The following is a 16,675-nucleotide window of genomic DNA, read 5'->3' as shown; positions in this document are numbered from 1 at the left end:
TCCTTGTGATGCACATCACATTCAGATTTAAATACATGCACGTATAAACATTTCTTCATATTTGAAGGGAGAAATGTCTAATCCATTTTCTTTCTGGGATTTCCACTGACTGATACCTTTAGCAAGGGCAAAACTGGTCAACCCAAAAGATCCCTGCTGAACGCAGTCAACAGGTTAAATGTGACCTTGGCAGCTGTTTCTGTTTTCAAGGTCATTACAAACCTTACAAGCTGTTTTCCTTTCCATCCCTCATAGGACTAAACAGCAATATGGTAAAAAACAACTAACTTGAATATAAGTCTCAAGAGAAAGTTAAAAAACAATAAATACATAAGACAGGGACATATAAGGTTCATAAAATGTCCATTCAGGGTCATGTCCAAGGACTATGGTTCTTTTTCTGTTTTCTGCACCTCTAGCTGAAGGCAGGCTGTTACACTGCACATTTAGAATCTCTACCCAGCCAATTCCTGACTTTCTTTTTAGCAGAACATACTTCTTATAGGATTAAATGAATAAGACAGTAAGAAGTCATTATTCTGTTAATGTTCTGAATTAGAGGTACTCACTTTGCAGCCTATGAATTAAGACTGTGAGAGAGAAAGGATTAATTCCTTTCTTCCTTCAAAGTTTTAGAAACCCCAGTCTGAGCATGAAAAATAGCTAAGGAACAAGAAAAGCTATAAATAAATGTTTTCCTCACTGGTCACTCAGGGCACACTAGAAATCAAGATAAGAAAATTAGAAACTGTGACTCAAGTATATGTTTGTCCCTACCTAGGTTCAAGCAAATTGGGAATAATTTTGTTCTCTAATAGTGATTGGCAAGCAATCTCTGGAAATAAGTGAAGAAAGTATGCCATTTTTTCACTCCCCACAGACATTTAATCTCTTGTACTCAAGGAAAAAAGAGTAAGGGCTACCACACAGCAGGGAATCCCTAAAAGTAATTTATGAGAGCTTTCTGCCTACTTTAACAAAGTATACAGTTCAAGTTGAGCCAAGCTGCTGAGGGAGCCTTAAGCATGAGCCTAACCCTAAGCAGAGCAGTAAAAGCAGCCTTCTGCTGAGGTTGCTTTTGCACATGGGTGGCGAGCAGAAAGGTGTGGAAGGAGCAAGGCTGGGGCAGTTCCTTGTCCTCCCTGGAAGGCCTTTTGTGGCTATAATGTCCCTGGAGCTCTCAGCTTTGTGCTTTTCTTAACCTTTTAAGAATTGTTTTAACAGTGGTGACGAAAGGAGACCAAGCCTCTGTGAATAAAATGGATCAGACCCAGAAATGTTCAAAATCTACCCAAAAAATGTGAGTAAAGCTAAACGACTTTAGATGTTGGTGCCAATATACTGCTATTTAATATTAAAAGAAGCAAGGAGAATTAAATGGAAAAGAAGAAAGAAAGAAAAAATAGAAAAAGCTTTCATGGTGAGGATGGGGGCACAGAGGGAGAGTGACAGGGGTTATGTACAAACATATAACCCTTCCAGGGTTCCGATGACAGCTGGTTTTTCCCCTCTCTCTGGTCTTCTGGGTGGTGAGACCAGCTGGCTCTGCCGTGCCAAAAGGTGTACAGTCCCATGGATTAGTATACATTTGGGCCAGGAGGGAACTCCCAGGTGCCTCCCTTGCAGGAGTCCAGTTTAACACTGTCCCTTGCAACACTGTGGATCTGTTGCATCATTTGCAGCACTCTGGTGCAGGGTCTGGGGACCCCTTGTGGGAGGCCCTTGATGGGTTCTGACTCTGCTGTCCTTCACAAGCTTTTCCTGGGGTGGCGGGGCCCCACAGCTGGGCTCCTCTACACAGCAGAGGATGGGCATTCACAGTCTCGAACCAGAGGCTTCTTCCCTATACACCCAAAAACTTCCATCCCCCCCAGCCTTTGGTGTGAGGGTCTGTGCCAGCCTGGCAGCTGATAGCCCTGTGGTCTGTGGGGCTGTGGTCTGCGCCTCGAAGGTGCTATGCTTGATCCCTCTGTGAATACATTCTTGTCCCCCCAGCTCAGACCTGAGCCACAATCTTATCTCCATCAGGGAGCAGTCCAGGGCCTCAGTCAGAAGGCCTATTCAGGGTGGAGTGGTCTTCTCTGAAGCTTTTTTGTAATACAGCTTTGCTTTAATAGGCAAAAGTCCTTTGTGAAGATATTTAAGCAATAAATTATAATATTCAGTCTCTGACAAAGAGGATGGAAGTGTGGATTTTACAACAGTTATGAACTTCTGGAATGCTCCTAAGCAGTTGTAGGAAGGCTAAGAATGTGGACCAGGAAGTTTGGAACAGCTACAGAAAATCATCCCAAATTTCCTATGCTTTACCAGCTCATATTACCAAAGGAATAACATCCTCTGCTTTGGTGCTGTGCAGTGTAGCTATGTGACTATTCAAAAGTACATTTGAAAACTACAGTGTCAGTAGGCTTCATTTGTATGTGGTTCTGGATTCTTAAGTAGGTCTAATTTAGTAAATACCCCACAGGAATAGGAAACACTTTAAACATATTATATATACACTCATAGACTCATTATATACACTAATCATTATTTCTCTCACTTAGTCCAATTTGTTTTGCCTTTTTTTGCCTAATTGTTCCTTTTTCTCTACTCTATCAACCAATGAAAAAATTGTTTATGAGACACAATTAACAATAACTCATTACACTTATTTTAATACAAGAATTATTTAATGATGTTATATATTGGTGGCATTTTCAATTACACAATAGGATAAAGCCCATAAGGATTATGAATCTTCCTATTTTAAAGCCATTGTTACCTGCCATTAGGAAAGAAATTCTCTCTATAGAAAATACTATATAGCACATTTAGGTGTGTGTAAAGGACTTCATGCCTCTGCCTGAAACATTGAGATGATATTTATTCATTTATTCATCAATTCATAATGCTTCAAGAGCACAATCAGGGGACCTATTGTGCTAGGCCCTGGACAAATGAAATCCCATAACTCCCTGATTTAGAATATTTATAATGAATGATGCAACTGTAGAATTAAACATTCTCTTTCCATTCAGTATCCAAACAGACAATTAAACTTTTCCCAGCATGGTAATTCTGAAAACTTGCCTCAGGTCAGTGAAGTAACAGTAAAGGAAAAGATGAGTAATAAGATCAGCTTGTAAATTGTTGGAATTCTTTTTATAATAGCTTCTAAAATTTCCACAGCAACTATGAAAGAAATATGGTCCCTACATAGTCACCTAGTACTTGACATGCTCTGGTCAGCATTTCATGTTAAACAATACAGTGAGATTTCAAAACATCAGTTCTGGCACCTGATACATGTGAAGAAGAGTGTCCATGGAGTGATCATGCAATGCTATTGGTCACACATATTCAAGCAATACCCTCTTCTCTGTGGAAAAGAGAGCTATTCTATGTACTTGAATACAAAAATTTCTTTGAATTCTCTTTGCATCCTATTATTCTCAGAACTGATTTGATTATCTCAGTCTTCTCACTTCCTGAGTGCACAGTATTAGCTGGTATTGTGGCACAAAACAATTCTGCTTCCTCCCTGAAGGAGAGCCTAAGATTTCAAGGCACAAGCAAATCCACATTACTCATTTCTTCTTCTATGCATATCATGCCTGGAGATGTTGAGACAGAAGGAAGAACTATTGCATGTAAATGAAATTTTCTGAAACTCCTAAACTTCTAGAAAACCCTGGATGGACTAAATCTAGTAGTTCCATTGCTGTAATAAATTCCATTTCTGACCAAAAAACCAAAAAACCCAAAAAAACAAACAAGCAACAAAAACCACAAAAAAACCAAAACAAACCAAACAAACAAATAAACAAAAACAGAAAAAAACAAAACCCAAACGAAATCTTCCCATACATTTAATTAAAAACTCAACTTATTTTTGCATAGCCATACCACAACATTGTTCAATTTGCCCACATCTTTTGTCTACGTTTCCTCTGTCTTTTCCTTTAGACAATACTGTATTCCCTAAAAATTTAATTTCATATCTTTTCAAGACCTTAATTTAAAACTGTTTTTTTATATTTTGACAGATCGCTTTAAAGCACACAAAAAGGTGGAATAGGTTAGCAATACAATAATCAGTGAAGGGCTTGAGGGGGAGAAGAGATTGGAAAAAAATATGTTTCCTAGTCAGCAGAAAATAATTCTGTTTCTTAGGGTTTTTCTTTGAAAACCTTACTCTAAAATATTTGTGAACAGAGAAAGCAGAAAAATAGTAGATAAAGGATTAATGTATGGTAGGTTCACATATTAAAAATATATATGCATAAAATGTGAGCAAAGAAACAGAACATTATTGGGCTTGTGTGTGTGTGTGTGTTTTGGTTTCTGTTTGTTTTGGTTTTTTTATGGATTTTTTGTGGGTTTTTTTTTTTCTTTTTTCTTTTTTTTTTCTTTTTTTTTCCTTTTTTCCTGGCTGAAAGCTGTTGCCTGGGTCCATTTCCAAAGAACTAAACATATAATTATATAACATGTAATTACTCAGCTTTCCAATTATATACAGCAGGGTCAGAAACTTCCTGCATTTTCATGGAAGGGCTAATAAAATGGGGCTCAACACCTGGTCCTTGCTTGATGAAAATAAATTGAATGAATGAAATCCAAGGGTAGGAAAAAAAAGCATTAGTGCTTTGTATTCTCATTTTTTGCCAACTATTTTTCTATCTTAATAAAACTGAGGATGCTGCAGTAGAATTAGGCTGAAAGTCTCAGAAATCCTGAGTGCCGTTATCCTCTTAAGAACAGGTAAGATACTTAAGGAAACAAAGAATTAGAATTATTTTTCTGATTCTCTGAAGACACCAATACAGCCTAGCATATTCCATTATGGAAGTCCATTACAGGGTACATCCTGAACAGAAAAATAGATGTCTTATTTCGCAAAGAAGATTATTTAATTCTTACCATTTATTCCCTATTAGGATTGGCACTTTTCTTCAGCAAAAAGTTGGTAAGAGTCCATCAGAAATTCTGGAGCAAAGACAGGTCTTATAGATTCTTTTATCAAGGGATTAATAGAATTCTTAAGTATTCTCAGTATGTTATTGTTCTCACCTAAGTTCTTTCTCAGCTCTTGTCAACCAGGTTTCACTAATTTTTATGAGGTTAAGAGAAGTAAAATAGCCATTTGTTGCTTTTAAAACACTGACATTTTTTCTGGCCATGGAGTGGCCAGTCACAATTCTATTCATGTAGAATACCAAACATAGCTATTTAGTTCATTGTCAGCTTCCATCAGGAAAAAATACATCACCTAAAGGCAAAAAATCCTTTTTCCTTTTGTTTACCAGTAATATAAGCCAGTTAAGTGTTGAAAAAGCAAAAATTCATCATATGTCCCACAAATTCAAAGCCATTTGTAGGAGATAGGACAAAAATTTGGTACCAGATTTTCTGAAGATTTTAACCATGTTAATGCTGCATCCTTTAGAGAGTAAAGTTTAAGTCCAGAATCTATAGTGAAATTTGCACTGGTTAGGAAAGTCCTTAAGGTCACTTTTTTTCCAAGGTATAAAGAAGATACTCAGAATGAAACTCAGAACACTTAAAAAGAAATATCTAAGCCTAAAAAAAAAAACCACCACAAAGATTCTGTAGGTCAACCTACTTCTTCCATAAGTTGAATATGCGTTCAGATGTATTCTTCAGCTGTCTAACTGATGAGAGGCAGTAACACAAGTAGCTTCTCCACCCAATATGGTGCTTTGAGCCTTATCTTTAATGTATTGTCATATGTCTAGATTAAAGAGAACTTACATGTAACGATATTCCAGTTTGATTTCTCTTTCTTCCTTCTGTGATCATAGTTATATTAGGATTGCTATACTAGTTTAGATTAACCTATATTTTTCTCTGCTACAAAATTTGATGTTCAGGTCATGATTTGATGTTCAGGTCACCATTCACAGGATTTAAAATCTGTCTTTGGTTTTCTATTTATCCCTTTTAAGGTTAAATAAACCTTTTCTAATACTGAGCAGATTGATAGAACTATTTAGAAACTCCTCATACATCTGATTCACTCCTCCCACAGTATATTGTTCTTGTACTTTATATTGCGCATTTTCCCTTTTTAAGAAAAGCTTTTATTACACCACTACTCACTTTAAGCTGTTAGCAGGTTTCCTCAGCCTTTGGAAGTGAACTCACAAACATTTCTAATTGCCCAATACTTGGCTTTCTGCTCAAAGAGTGATCCAAAGGCTTGCAAGAAACATCAATAGGCACTGATAATTTGATCATACCTTGAAAAGATAAAAAAGTGAGTAAAGATTGAAAATCATTGAAATCCAGAATTTTACATATAATAATAGAATACAATATAAAAACTGAAGGAGAATTTTTAAATTGGGTGCATTTTAAAATCATATGAGAATTAAAAATACTCACCACCTAAACCAAAGGATGAAATATGGATTCATTTGAAACTGTTACAGCAGCTCCCTCAAGACAGTGTTCTCCTTATAATAGGCATATAAAGTCTTGATGTCTTCATAGCCAAAAAAGAAATGGAGTGATTGTAGATCTAATTACATTTTTGAAATGTATAAGTTATTCATGTTCTCTATGTCATCATAGTCAAAAAAACAACCATGCTTGTCTCAGCCTTTTGGAAAAATCTGCTAAGAGCACTTGTTCCACAGATCTCTCAAAGCTGGTATATATCTAAATAGGTCTGTCAGAAAGAAAACAAGCTTTCCAAATACTTCTGGAGGTCTGTGGGACTTTAGGACTTCCATTCATAATTTATGTTAAAAAGTTAGTCACAATTTTTTTTCCAGCTCATTTCCCTATTAAAAGTTTTGGGGAAAACATAAAAAAGAGAAAGAAGAATATTGTTTTTTTTAAAAATCTTCCTAACCACATTTACATAGCAAAAGAAAATTCAAAATTTTATAAACCTATCAAATTGAGAAACTATTTTTACAAAAAAAAAAAAAAAAAAAAAAGGTTTAAGAACCACATGAAGGACACAGTAGCATTTAGCATCTTTAAAAATGTCCATGTCTCAATCCACAATAAATCTTGAAAAGATCTACCTTCCTTGCAGTGGTTGCTTTTATGCAAAGATGCAGAAAGCCTCCACAGACACAAAATATCACTCTCAATATTATCACGCCCTGAACTACAGAAAACAAACTGGAGAGAAGTACCCACAATTTTACAGGGACTCAGGTTTCTGTGGAAGGTAGCGCTAGAAATGGCGTATAATTGAATTTTAATGGCATATAATTTTAAGAGCCTTAATTTCTTCAATCTAAATAAACTTCATGAGGCTTCAAATGGAGATGTACATGTTTGTCTCCATGATTTCAACAGCACCCTCTAAGTACAGAAGTAGGTGTCTCTGCCTTTTCTTTTTCTCTGTATTTCTTGCATTGAGCTAAATTGAAAATAGCAGCTCAGGTTATTATAGATCAAACGGAAAAGAAAATATAATGTATGTACTTTCAAGAACATTCTCATCCTTGATTATTTAATGGAGACTCGTCCTCCTCTCTCCTCTTCTCCAAACAATGGTGTGATAATCACCTAATACCTGTCTTCAGTCACAGACGTGTAATTATAGAAATAACCTAATAAAACCCAATAGTGTGCTGTTTTTTATTATCAGCATAAGGTATCTTTTTAGATGTCTATGGAATAGGTATAGGTATTAGTCTGTAAGATTCAAAACTCTGTTGGTGAAGGAAACTAACACAAAGAAAAAATATATTCTATTTTACTCTTGTGTAATAAAGAAACATTTAGAAGAGTGAAAAACTTTTCCTTCTCTATTTTACTTGAAAACATAAGCTGATACGTGATCTGCTATTGCATTTTAAGGATGAGGCAGAGAGGAGAGAGGAAAATAATTTCCATTTGGAAGATATTTAAATAGCTTTGTCATGGTCTGTCCTGAGCTGCTATTTCAAAACATATCTGAAGTGACTTATAATTTCATTTTCTCACCATCTAAGATTCATCTACCTCTAATCTCAGTACGAAACTGATTTTAATTCTAGCAGGACTCCATCATCCCCTGATACTGGCTAGCATTGAGAAATTCCTAGTCAGTGAGGGTATCTAGCCTCGTATTACCCAGATGCTTCAACCATAGATTTGATTCTAGTCACTGTTTTCAAAAAGATCCCAGTATAACTTTAGCCTTTTAGCACTGGCTGTTTAAATCATATCACAGTCCACATTGGTAAGGAGTTATGTTTAAGAACTCTGTTCAGGGGCTGCTCTGCTGCAAGCACGGGTCAAAGTTTCTACTTGGCATCAAACATTCCCAGCTAGTCATGTTTAAGAAAGAGAGAAATCAAATATTCACAGTTCCTTTCCTCCTTGTAAAATAATTCTGGAGTTGTTACACATTTAGTGGGAACATCTGGATCCATGGATAAAAGAACACAGCTGTCTTATATGATTTATGATTCCATTTTCCTGTCTTTACCCGGGGCCAATTTCAGTCTTTTTTTACTCTCACCCCCCATCCTTTAACTCATATAACTGTCATTCTTTAAGTATTTTAAGATGGTTCTCACTTTCTGACTGTCCCAATAAATCCACCTTGAATTTCTTATGCTTGTTACTGCAGTATTGGTTCAACTGACAGATATATTAATCTTTGAACAGACATAGTCTAAGCAGAGTTTTTTTAATAAAAACAACAAAAGAATGAGGGTTAAAATTGAATAAAAATTTTACTTTTTAATGTTAAGATTTTGCACTGTAATATGCTTCATGCTCCTGTTAATTTAGCTGCGTAATGTCAAAAAGAAAAACCCCATTTTATCCTATTGACAATTATGCCTCTTAATGATTCATATTTACAGTTGGACTTGATGCTCTCAGAGGTCTTTTCAATCTAAATAATACTAGCAAATGATTCTATGATAATACTCAGGTAAGTAATATGAAAAGTTACTTCTGTTACCAATTTTCTTTTTTTTCTTTATAAAACATAAAATAATTGCACTCTCCTTAAAAATTATTTGCCATGGGTTCTTCAGCATATTACTAGCAGAATGTGAAAAAAGTATTTCAGAATGAAATTTTCTGACTTTTTTTTTTGTCTCAGGTACACTAAAATTTGTGCTAATTTAATACTATGACTTTTGCCTGTGCATTTTTATAAAATACAGAAATCCTGTTGAGGTAAAACACAACCTGGAGCACAGTTTCCTTATCTGAGGACATTACAAGGCCCTTCAAAATCAGCAGAATGCTGTTTATATTAGACGTTACATCAGTGTAAATATGTAGTGCCTGTGTATAATACTGGGAAAAAAAAAGATGTCTGATCTTAAGATCAGACATAGATAATAGGATAAAGATGGCTTAAATAGCTTCAAGTCTTTGAGCCATAGGCTTAAATCTAGGCTGCTGCAAGGTATTGTAAGTTACAACAGCCTCCTCCTCTGAGTTATTCAGCCTTGAGAGACCTGTACAGAATCATGCCTGTGAGGAAAGCAATGTGTTTCAATTCACCAAGACTTTTTCATTGTTTACAACATGCACAAGGAGAAATGTGTCATGCCCAGAATTAATTTCTCACATTATTTTGTAGGAATAAAATAACCCGTTTAAGTAAATTAGACTATTCTTGATGTGCAACCAGGGAAAAACTGGATCCAGAAGCGCTTGTTACAAAAGCAAACAAGCTTGGTTATCTTTCAAAGATGTGTAGTTATGAATGTATCTATAGAAATTTCATGAGTTTTACTATAAGTATTTATTTCTAAATCACTATGCCAGTACATCGAAATTCCACAGTCTATGCTTCATGATTCAGAGGAAAAATAAATATTGAATCAAACCAAAATTACAAACAATTCTAAAAATACTCCAGTAAATGTTCTTTTGCTGATAGAAAATCTTGTACTGGTTCAGATTTCATTAATTTAATTTAATACAGACTCAAAAATTATAACTATTTTTATGAGTACTTCTATAGGAAAATTGTTTTTTCTTGCTAGACTTGAATCCTGTTTCTAATAAGTCAGTGATGAAACTTCTATGATTTCACCCAAACCATGAGTTGGTTTCTTATGGGAATTTTCTACTTTGTAAAAATTGGAAAAAAAATCAATCTTCTTATTTTTATGGTAGATGAGAAGAAACTACTTCTTCCTATTTTCATGTCCAAGGAACAGCTCTTCATTTTGTGTTTATTGTTATCTCTATATCAAAAAACACTTCCTTGAACTTTCTACCTAAAACCTCCTGATTTCTTGAGACTCTTTAAATTCCAAAGGTAATTTAATGAACTTAAAAGTCAGCAAAGAGCAAATTGTATTTTTTCTCAAACTAAGTGACTGGATTTTTTTATTCACAAAGACCTAAAAGTACACCTTGTAATGAAAACCTGCAAAAAACTCTTTTAGAGTTCAATCAGGAAAGTTCATTCTCAACAGCTCTATACAAAAATACTTGGCCAATATCATCTGTTTAACAGACATTAAAAAGCTACTACCAGATTTTAGTTATTGGTAACTACTCTTCACCAGAAGTGAAGCCTGTGGAGCTGCTTACGGTATTATAGCACCTCACTTTTTAGTGTATATCTGTTTTCCTTGCTTCTTGCATTCTCAAGCTTTTAATGAGAGACTTAAATCAGCATGAGAATTCAAAACCTGTATTGATAAAACAAAGGTCTTCTTTGAAACAAAAAGGCAATTTTGCTTATCAAAGATCCTGCACTTTAACACAGGGGAAAAAGATTGGCAGAGGCAAGTTGTCAATTTACCAGCACTGACTATAAGCATGCCAAGAGTACTGCATAATTAGTTGGTAAAACAGATCACAAGGGTTTAGGTTCCTGTACTGGTTAAGATTATCTATAGCCTGTTATTTTTTACAATGTCAATTTGTTTCATTTTTCTTCGGAAATTATTGACTGAATGACCCAGCTGTTACAAACAGTGTTGAATTTGATACCTTTACAATGACTTAAAGGGGAGGAGTCAAAATGAAGATGGAAAAATCAAGGAGTGTAATGGTGTTTCTGTTATAATTAAGCTTAATGCAAGCAATATTGTTCATAATAAGCAACAGCCTGTTTAGAAACTTAGCAGATAGTCAAATATGGCCTGTAAAGTGTGAATTAAAAATATTTTTATTTTTTCATGTGTGGAAGCTTGATTTGAATTTTTGCTCATTTTATCAGGGACAAAAGAATGCATGTTTTTCTTCCCCACCAAAGAAAAAAAATGGTATACTACTGAGAAAGAGATACCTTAAAGAGAGGAGTACCTATGGGACGTAATATGGGAATGAAAGAACTTCCCCTGCTTGCAAAGGTACAGAGAAGTAATGTGCAAACTGGTTCAGGTAAGTCTAAAATTTACTTCTGTCTTTATGCTACCAAACCCTTAATAATTCACTACTCAGAAAGCTTCACCAAAAGGTAAATCAACATTTTATGAGTTATTATATACTTATTAAATAATGAATTTAACTATTTTTAATGCTTCTTCTTCACAACTTTTCTATTTAGCTATGATGGGAATCGGAAGTAATAAAACACAAGCAGAAACATTACAAATATTGTGGAGGCTCTGTCAGAGGGTGCCAATAATGCCAGTAACAAATACAGATCAGCAGGATACTTGCTACATTCCAAAAGGTTTATGCACAAGACTTGCTCTGTTATGGCTATATCAAAAGATTTATGTAGTGCAATTTCTTAAGTGTGGTTTTGATTACTGGCTTACTGATATGAAATTGTGTTCACTAGCAGTTTATTTCCTCTTCTCCAAGAAGTAGAACTGATATAAATAAGTGCGTGATTGCATATATCTCAGTATAAAGGGAAAAAATAACCAAGCCAAGAGCATTTTACCAGTTAAAAAACCTATGGTCAGACCAGGCTTCAGCTTCCAACAGCAACAGTTTTCCCACATAAAGAAATCAGTATTTATTAAGAATGCAGTATCTTATTTCTGCTCTGACCAGAACTCAGTACAGAGTAGGCAGTGTACTAGACTATTATTTTTTTTTTGTTTTTTGCTGCTTGGACTTCTGTTTCTATAGCTTAGCTGTGTGTAAAAGAGAGCATTGATAATTCTCCCAAGCTAGCAAACAGGACACAATTTTTATTCTCTTTACTGCTGTTAGTACAGTAGGTTGGGGGCTCCTGGAAAGAGCAGAGTTGTCAATAGCATTGTAGAAGATCTATGAAGTGGACCCTCCCCTCTTGCTGCTCCCAGGAAAGAAAAACACTCAGCTTAGATGGAGAAACAAAAGAGTGACATATTTTCAGAGAACTCCTATGAATATTGTTTCAAAATAGACGTGTTCTGGAGATTGGCTAGTAATGAGGAAATTATTTCCTTCAATGTCTATCACTTATTCAAATAATAGACCTTTGCACATATATTAATATGACTTTGACTTATGATGTTGGTAAGATTAAGTACCTAAGACACATTTTGCTGGTCTTTAGAGCAGAGTTTGACTAACCTTCCTACTGCTATTGTTCTGCCTTACATCCTTTAGGTGATTCCTACTAGCAGTCAGTGCAAAGAATGAGTCTGTCAGGAAAAAGAAAATGAGCTGATGAATTCCTTTACATGTTATCTGTGTGCTAAGTTTGGACATATAGCAAAGTGTAAATAACTGTCTTATACTCACAAATATATTTTTGTTTCTGTGAATACTTTAATGTGTTTCTTCTGAAACAGATGTATTATATCTGTTGAGAAGGAAAGGTACGAGAGTGTGTTATGAAGTTTTTATAGCATGCATAATAGCATTGCAATAATATATATTGATTTAATTATTTATTGATTCATTTCAAAAACTGGCATATTTTACTAGAAGCATTTTACTTTCACCGTTCTTTTATGCAAGGCAAACTTTAAGATACATATTCAACTAATTACTTTTGCTGACACTGAGACAGTCAGAAAGTGAAAAGCTAAAGACCCTGGGATTTTTTCCCCTTCTTAAAACATCTGTTTTGACACATTTTTCTTTCTTTTCTTTCTTTTTTTTTTTTTTTTTAAGTTTTGGGATTGTTTTGGTTTAGATCCCATGCAGAATGAAAACAAATGCCATACACTGAGAGTTTTCATGTGCTGAATCGTTATTCTCCAGACAATTACAGCTATGGTGTGAGTATGCCATGTGTACATAAATCACAAAGGGAATGAGATATTACTTCAAATACCTTCACCTATGACATAGCTAAATAAAAAGTGAAAAAACACACATTGTAAAAATTAAGAAACTGGATGAGGAGACCTACATTTGACATGAAAAGGAGAAAGATACAAACAACTCCCAAACTCCAGGTGCAAGGAATCAAACCAATGTTGTCTTGCATTCCAGTCACATCTTTTATTGCACATAAAATATAAAAGACCTGTCTCCCTAGCACTTTGCAACAAGTGCCTGCTCATTACTTATTCCTCTGGTATTCAATGGAGGACGATAACGATCATGATGACCTAACTTGGTTTTACATGTGGGATTGTCTACTCTTTCAACCTAGGCCTAGACACTGGATTCAGAATATGCAGTAGCATTGGCAGTGTTTTGTTCTGCACAAAGGGATTTTTGAGGCTAACACAAGACAGTGCTCTGCCTGTTTCTTTGCATGGCAGAAAAACATTCAGTGGGGTACAAATGGGGGCTGGTGTTCAGGGTTTTATTTCAGTCTCTGAGGCTGGCAGAGGCAACAAGACTACAGCCACTGAGGTTCCATCCACTGCCTCTGTTGCCTGAGAAAAAGCCAGGCTTGATACTATTTGTGCAAAGTACATAGACCAGTTACAGAGACAATTGTCATTTGAATTGCCGTGGGCTGTCATAGGCACTTCCAGTGTCATTTCCACTTGACCTTGGCTACCACTTAAGAAGTGTGTGGGCCTTTGATAAGTCTTCAGTGATGTCATTCAACAACAATTTTAAGGCTGCAGCTTCTGGCCATTAACCATTCAGATGGCACTGCTCTGTAATATTAAGAGAATCAGTTAGCTGTCCGCGATGTATGAAAGAAATTTTTTACGACAGAAAATTTAAAAGTATTTGAAAAGTCAATTCAAAGTCATAACTCCTTTGTGGTTTTTTTCTATTTTGGTATCAAAATTTCTTCAAAAGTTGGAGCAAAGAAGCATTGGGAGTTGGACTGGATAATCATTATGGGTTCCTTCCAACTGGAGATATTCTATGATTCTATGAAGTATCTACATGTTCCCTTTATTTTGATGAAGTTTAGCTGCAGCCTGGTCATATAACCTGTGGTCACAAAAACACTGAAATGCAGAAATTCACATCAAAGAACTTGGTGCAAATATTAATTAATTTTGGTGAGTCAGGTTTCTTCCGGATGAGTTTTGTGTAAAAAAGACATCAAATGCCTTCTGTGCCCTCACTGCTTTCTTATTTTTATTTTTTTTTTCTCCTCCAAGGCTCAAATAGTACAGAATATCATAAAATAAGTATAAATTACTTTCAAGTGGCAAAATGTTGGTGTGGTCACATAACCCTGAAACATTTTATCTAGTTTAGACCCTGTATAGACCATTGAAAGGTCCACTTTTTCTTGCTGTAACTGATAAAACAAAAGAAGAATTAAAAGTTAAAAGAATATGCAAATAAAGAAACAAAGATTTGGGTGAACAAGAGAAATTAGCCCAGTTTATATTTTAGCTCACTACTTTGGTAAGAGTAAAGGAGTTCTGAGAGAGGTGTAATTATAACTTATGTATTCTTCCAGGAGTTTTTGGGTATGTTTTTGAAAGTCTTATATAGATATTTAAAACACTTGAGGTCTAATCCAACCAGGGGCTTGGATTAGACCTCAAGTCTATCATTTGAAATGCCTGAAGCCATCAGCAGCATCAGTGCCCAATCAACACAGGTTCTCATCTAAGTCTCTGTATTTTTCTGTTATGAAAAGGATCATTTATTTTCTGTATGCAGTAACTTTTTATTTTGGCATACACAATCAAACTGAGACATTAACTTCAACATAAAGGACTCAGTAAACTTGTCTGGATCCTGCTGCACTGTAAATGAAAAACAATAGAACCACATTTTAATATTTATTTATGAAAGCATTCTATGACCCATGATAAACTCAAAGCTCTAGTTGGTGCTAAAGAATCTCAGTAGAAATAAAGGAAGTAAAAATTCCAGAGTCACATTTCAAAGTACTTTACAGAATAATTATATAATAATACCTTGTCTGACAGTATTCCTAAAAGAATTGTATCATACAATAAATTGCATGACTAAAATGAAAAAATCTACTGAGGAAATTAAATTTTTGACGATTGAAACCCTAAAGCCTATCTGCTTCAAATTAGACACAATAAAATCTATTTTACTTATTAAATCCTTTCATAAAAGGCTTAATAGGTATAAGGACTTTAGGGTGCAACCAACACTAATTATTAATCATAACTGGCACATAGTTAAATAAGGAAACATTTTCAATGCAAAATTGCAGGCACACTGTTTTATCACTGTAACAAATGCAGTTCAGAAACCCTTGCAGGTTTGTGAAGAGGTTTTGGTTTGTTTCTTTTCTCTTTTCCAGAGAACAAGAACTGTGGTTATTCCCTAAAAAATAAAGTTTGCCTTCTAGACTCACAGAGATGATCATCTGCCTTTGCCTATGAGGGACTCATTTCCAAGTTTATTTTTTTCTCTATGGTAACACAGAATATATGGAAAAAGTAAAGGTTGTTTATAAATTCAATCATTTTCCCTAAACTCCATACTTCTGTACTCACATTGGCAGAGGTATATTTTAGAGGACAGGGTAAGGAAGAGATGGAAACATTACACCAGTTCCTCAGAACATCTGCAAGAATTTTTACAACAGAACTTTCAAAATATACAAACTAAACATTATGGAGAAGATTTCTGAAACTTAATCATTATTTAGAACTTCAACCCAGTGAAGTCAAAAGACCTCCATAAATGTTGAAAACGATGAAGTAAAACAGGAAATTTTACTGGAGATTGTAGCTTAGCTGATGGCAGTCAATGGGCTCTGTTGCAGTATCATCTGCTTTTACTTTTAAGATCCATCATAACAGATTGATAGGTGAGGTCTCTTCAGTATCTTTTAAAGCAAAGCTCAAGAGCAAAAACTGTTAAGTGGTTTCTGTAACATGAAAGAAAGAAAAGGTATTGTATCATACATGAACCACACCTTGGATTTATAATTAAGTTGTGCATTTGTTATCAAAACTAAAACCAATCCCTTTTAAAAATAAAGGACACTATCAAGAAGATATTGTTTGCTTACCCTATGCAGTATGAGAAATTGCATGGTCTGAAGGTAACGAATGAAGGATTTAAAATTTCTACCTCCCAATGAATTTCAGGGCAGGGCTTCATAATACATTTGTCTAATTGTGAATAAAACATTCTGAAAAAAGAAAGTAAAAGCAGAAGAGAAAAGTCAACTAAAAATCATGCGTAAACCATCAAATATTCTTAATTTATTCATGTTTTAAGAATCATAGTCAATTATATATAACTCAAAGTTACTTCGTGCTTTTCCATACTTCTTTAAAATTAAATTACTTCATATTATCAAAATATTTTTGTTAATAAAAAAAACCTTATCAGTTGAGAATTTTTGAAGAAATAGTTATATACTTCTGAGCATTATATTTTTCAATATCCAGTAACTGTCGGCTGTATAAATTGTCTGTATTGACTTTCC

Source organism: Molothrus ater, chromosome 6, assembly GCF_012460135.2.
Source record: "Molothrus ater isolate BHLD 08-10-18 breed brown headed cowbird chromosome 6, BPBGC_Mater_1.1, whole genome shotgun sequence".
NCBI classification, from domain to species: domain Eukaryota; kingdom Metazoa; phylum Chordata; class Aves; order Passeriformes; family Icteridae; genus Molothrus; species Molothrus ater.
The sequence above is the reverse complement of the archived record's forward strand: the minus strand, read 5'-3'. Positions refer to the sequence as shown.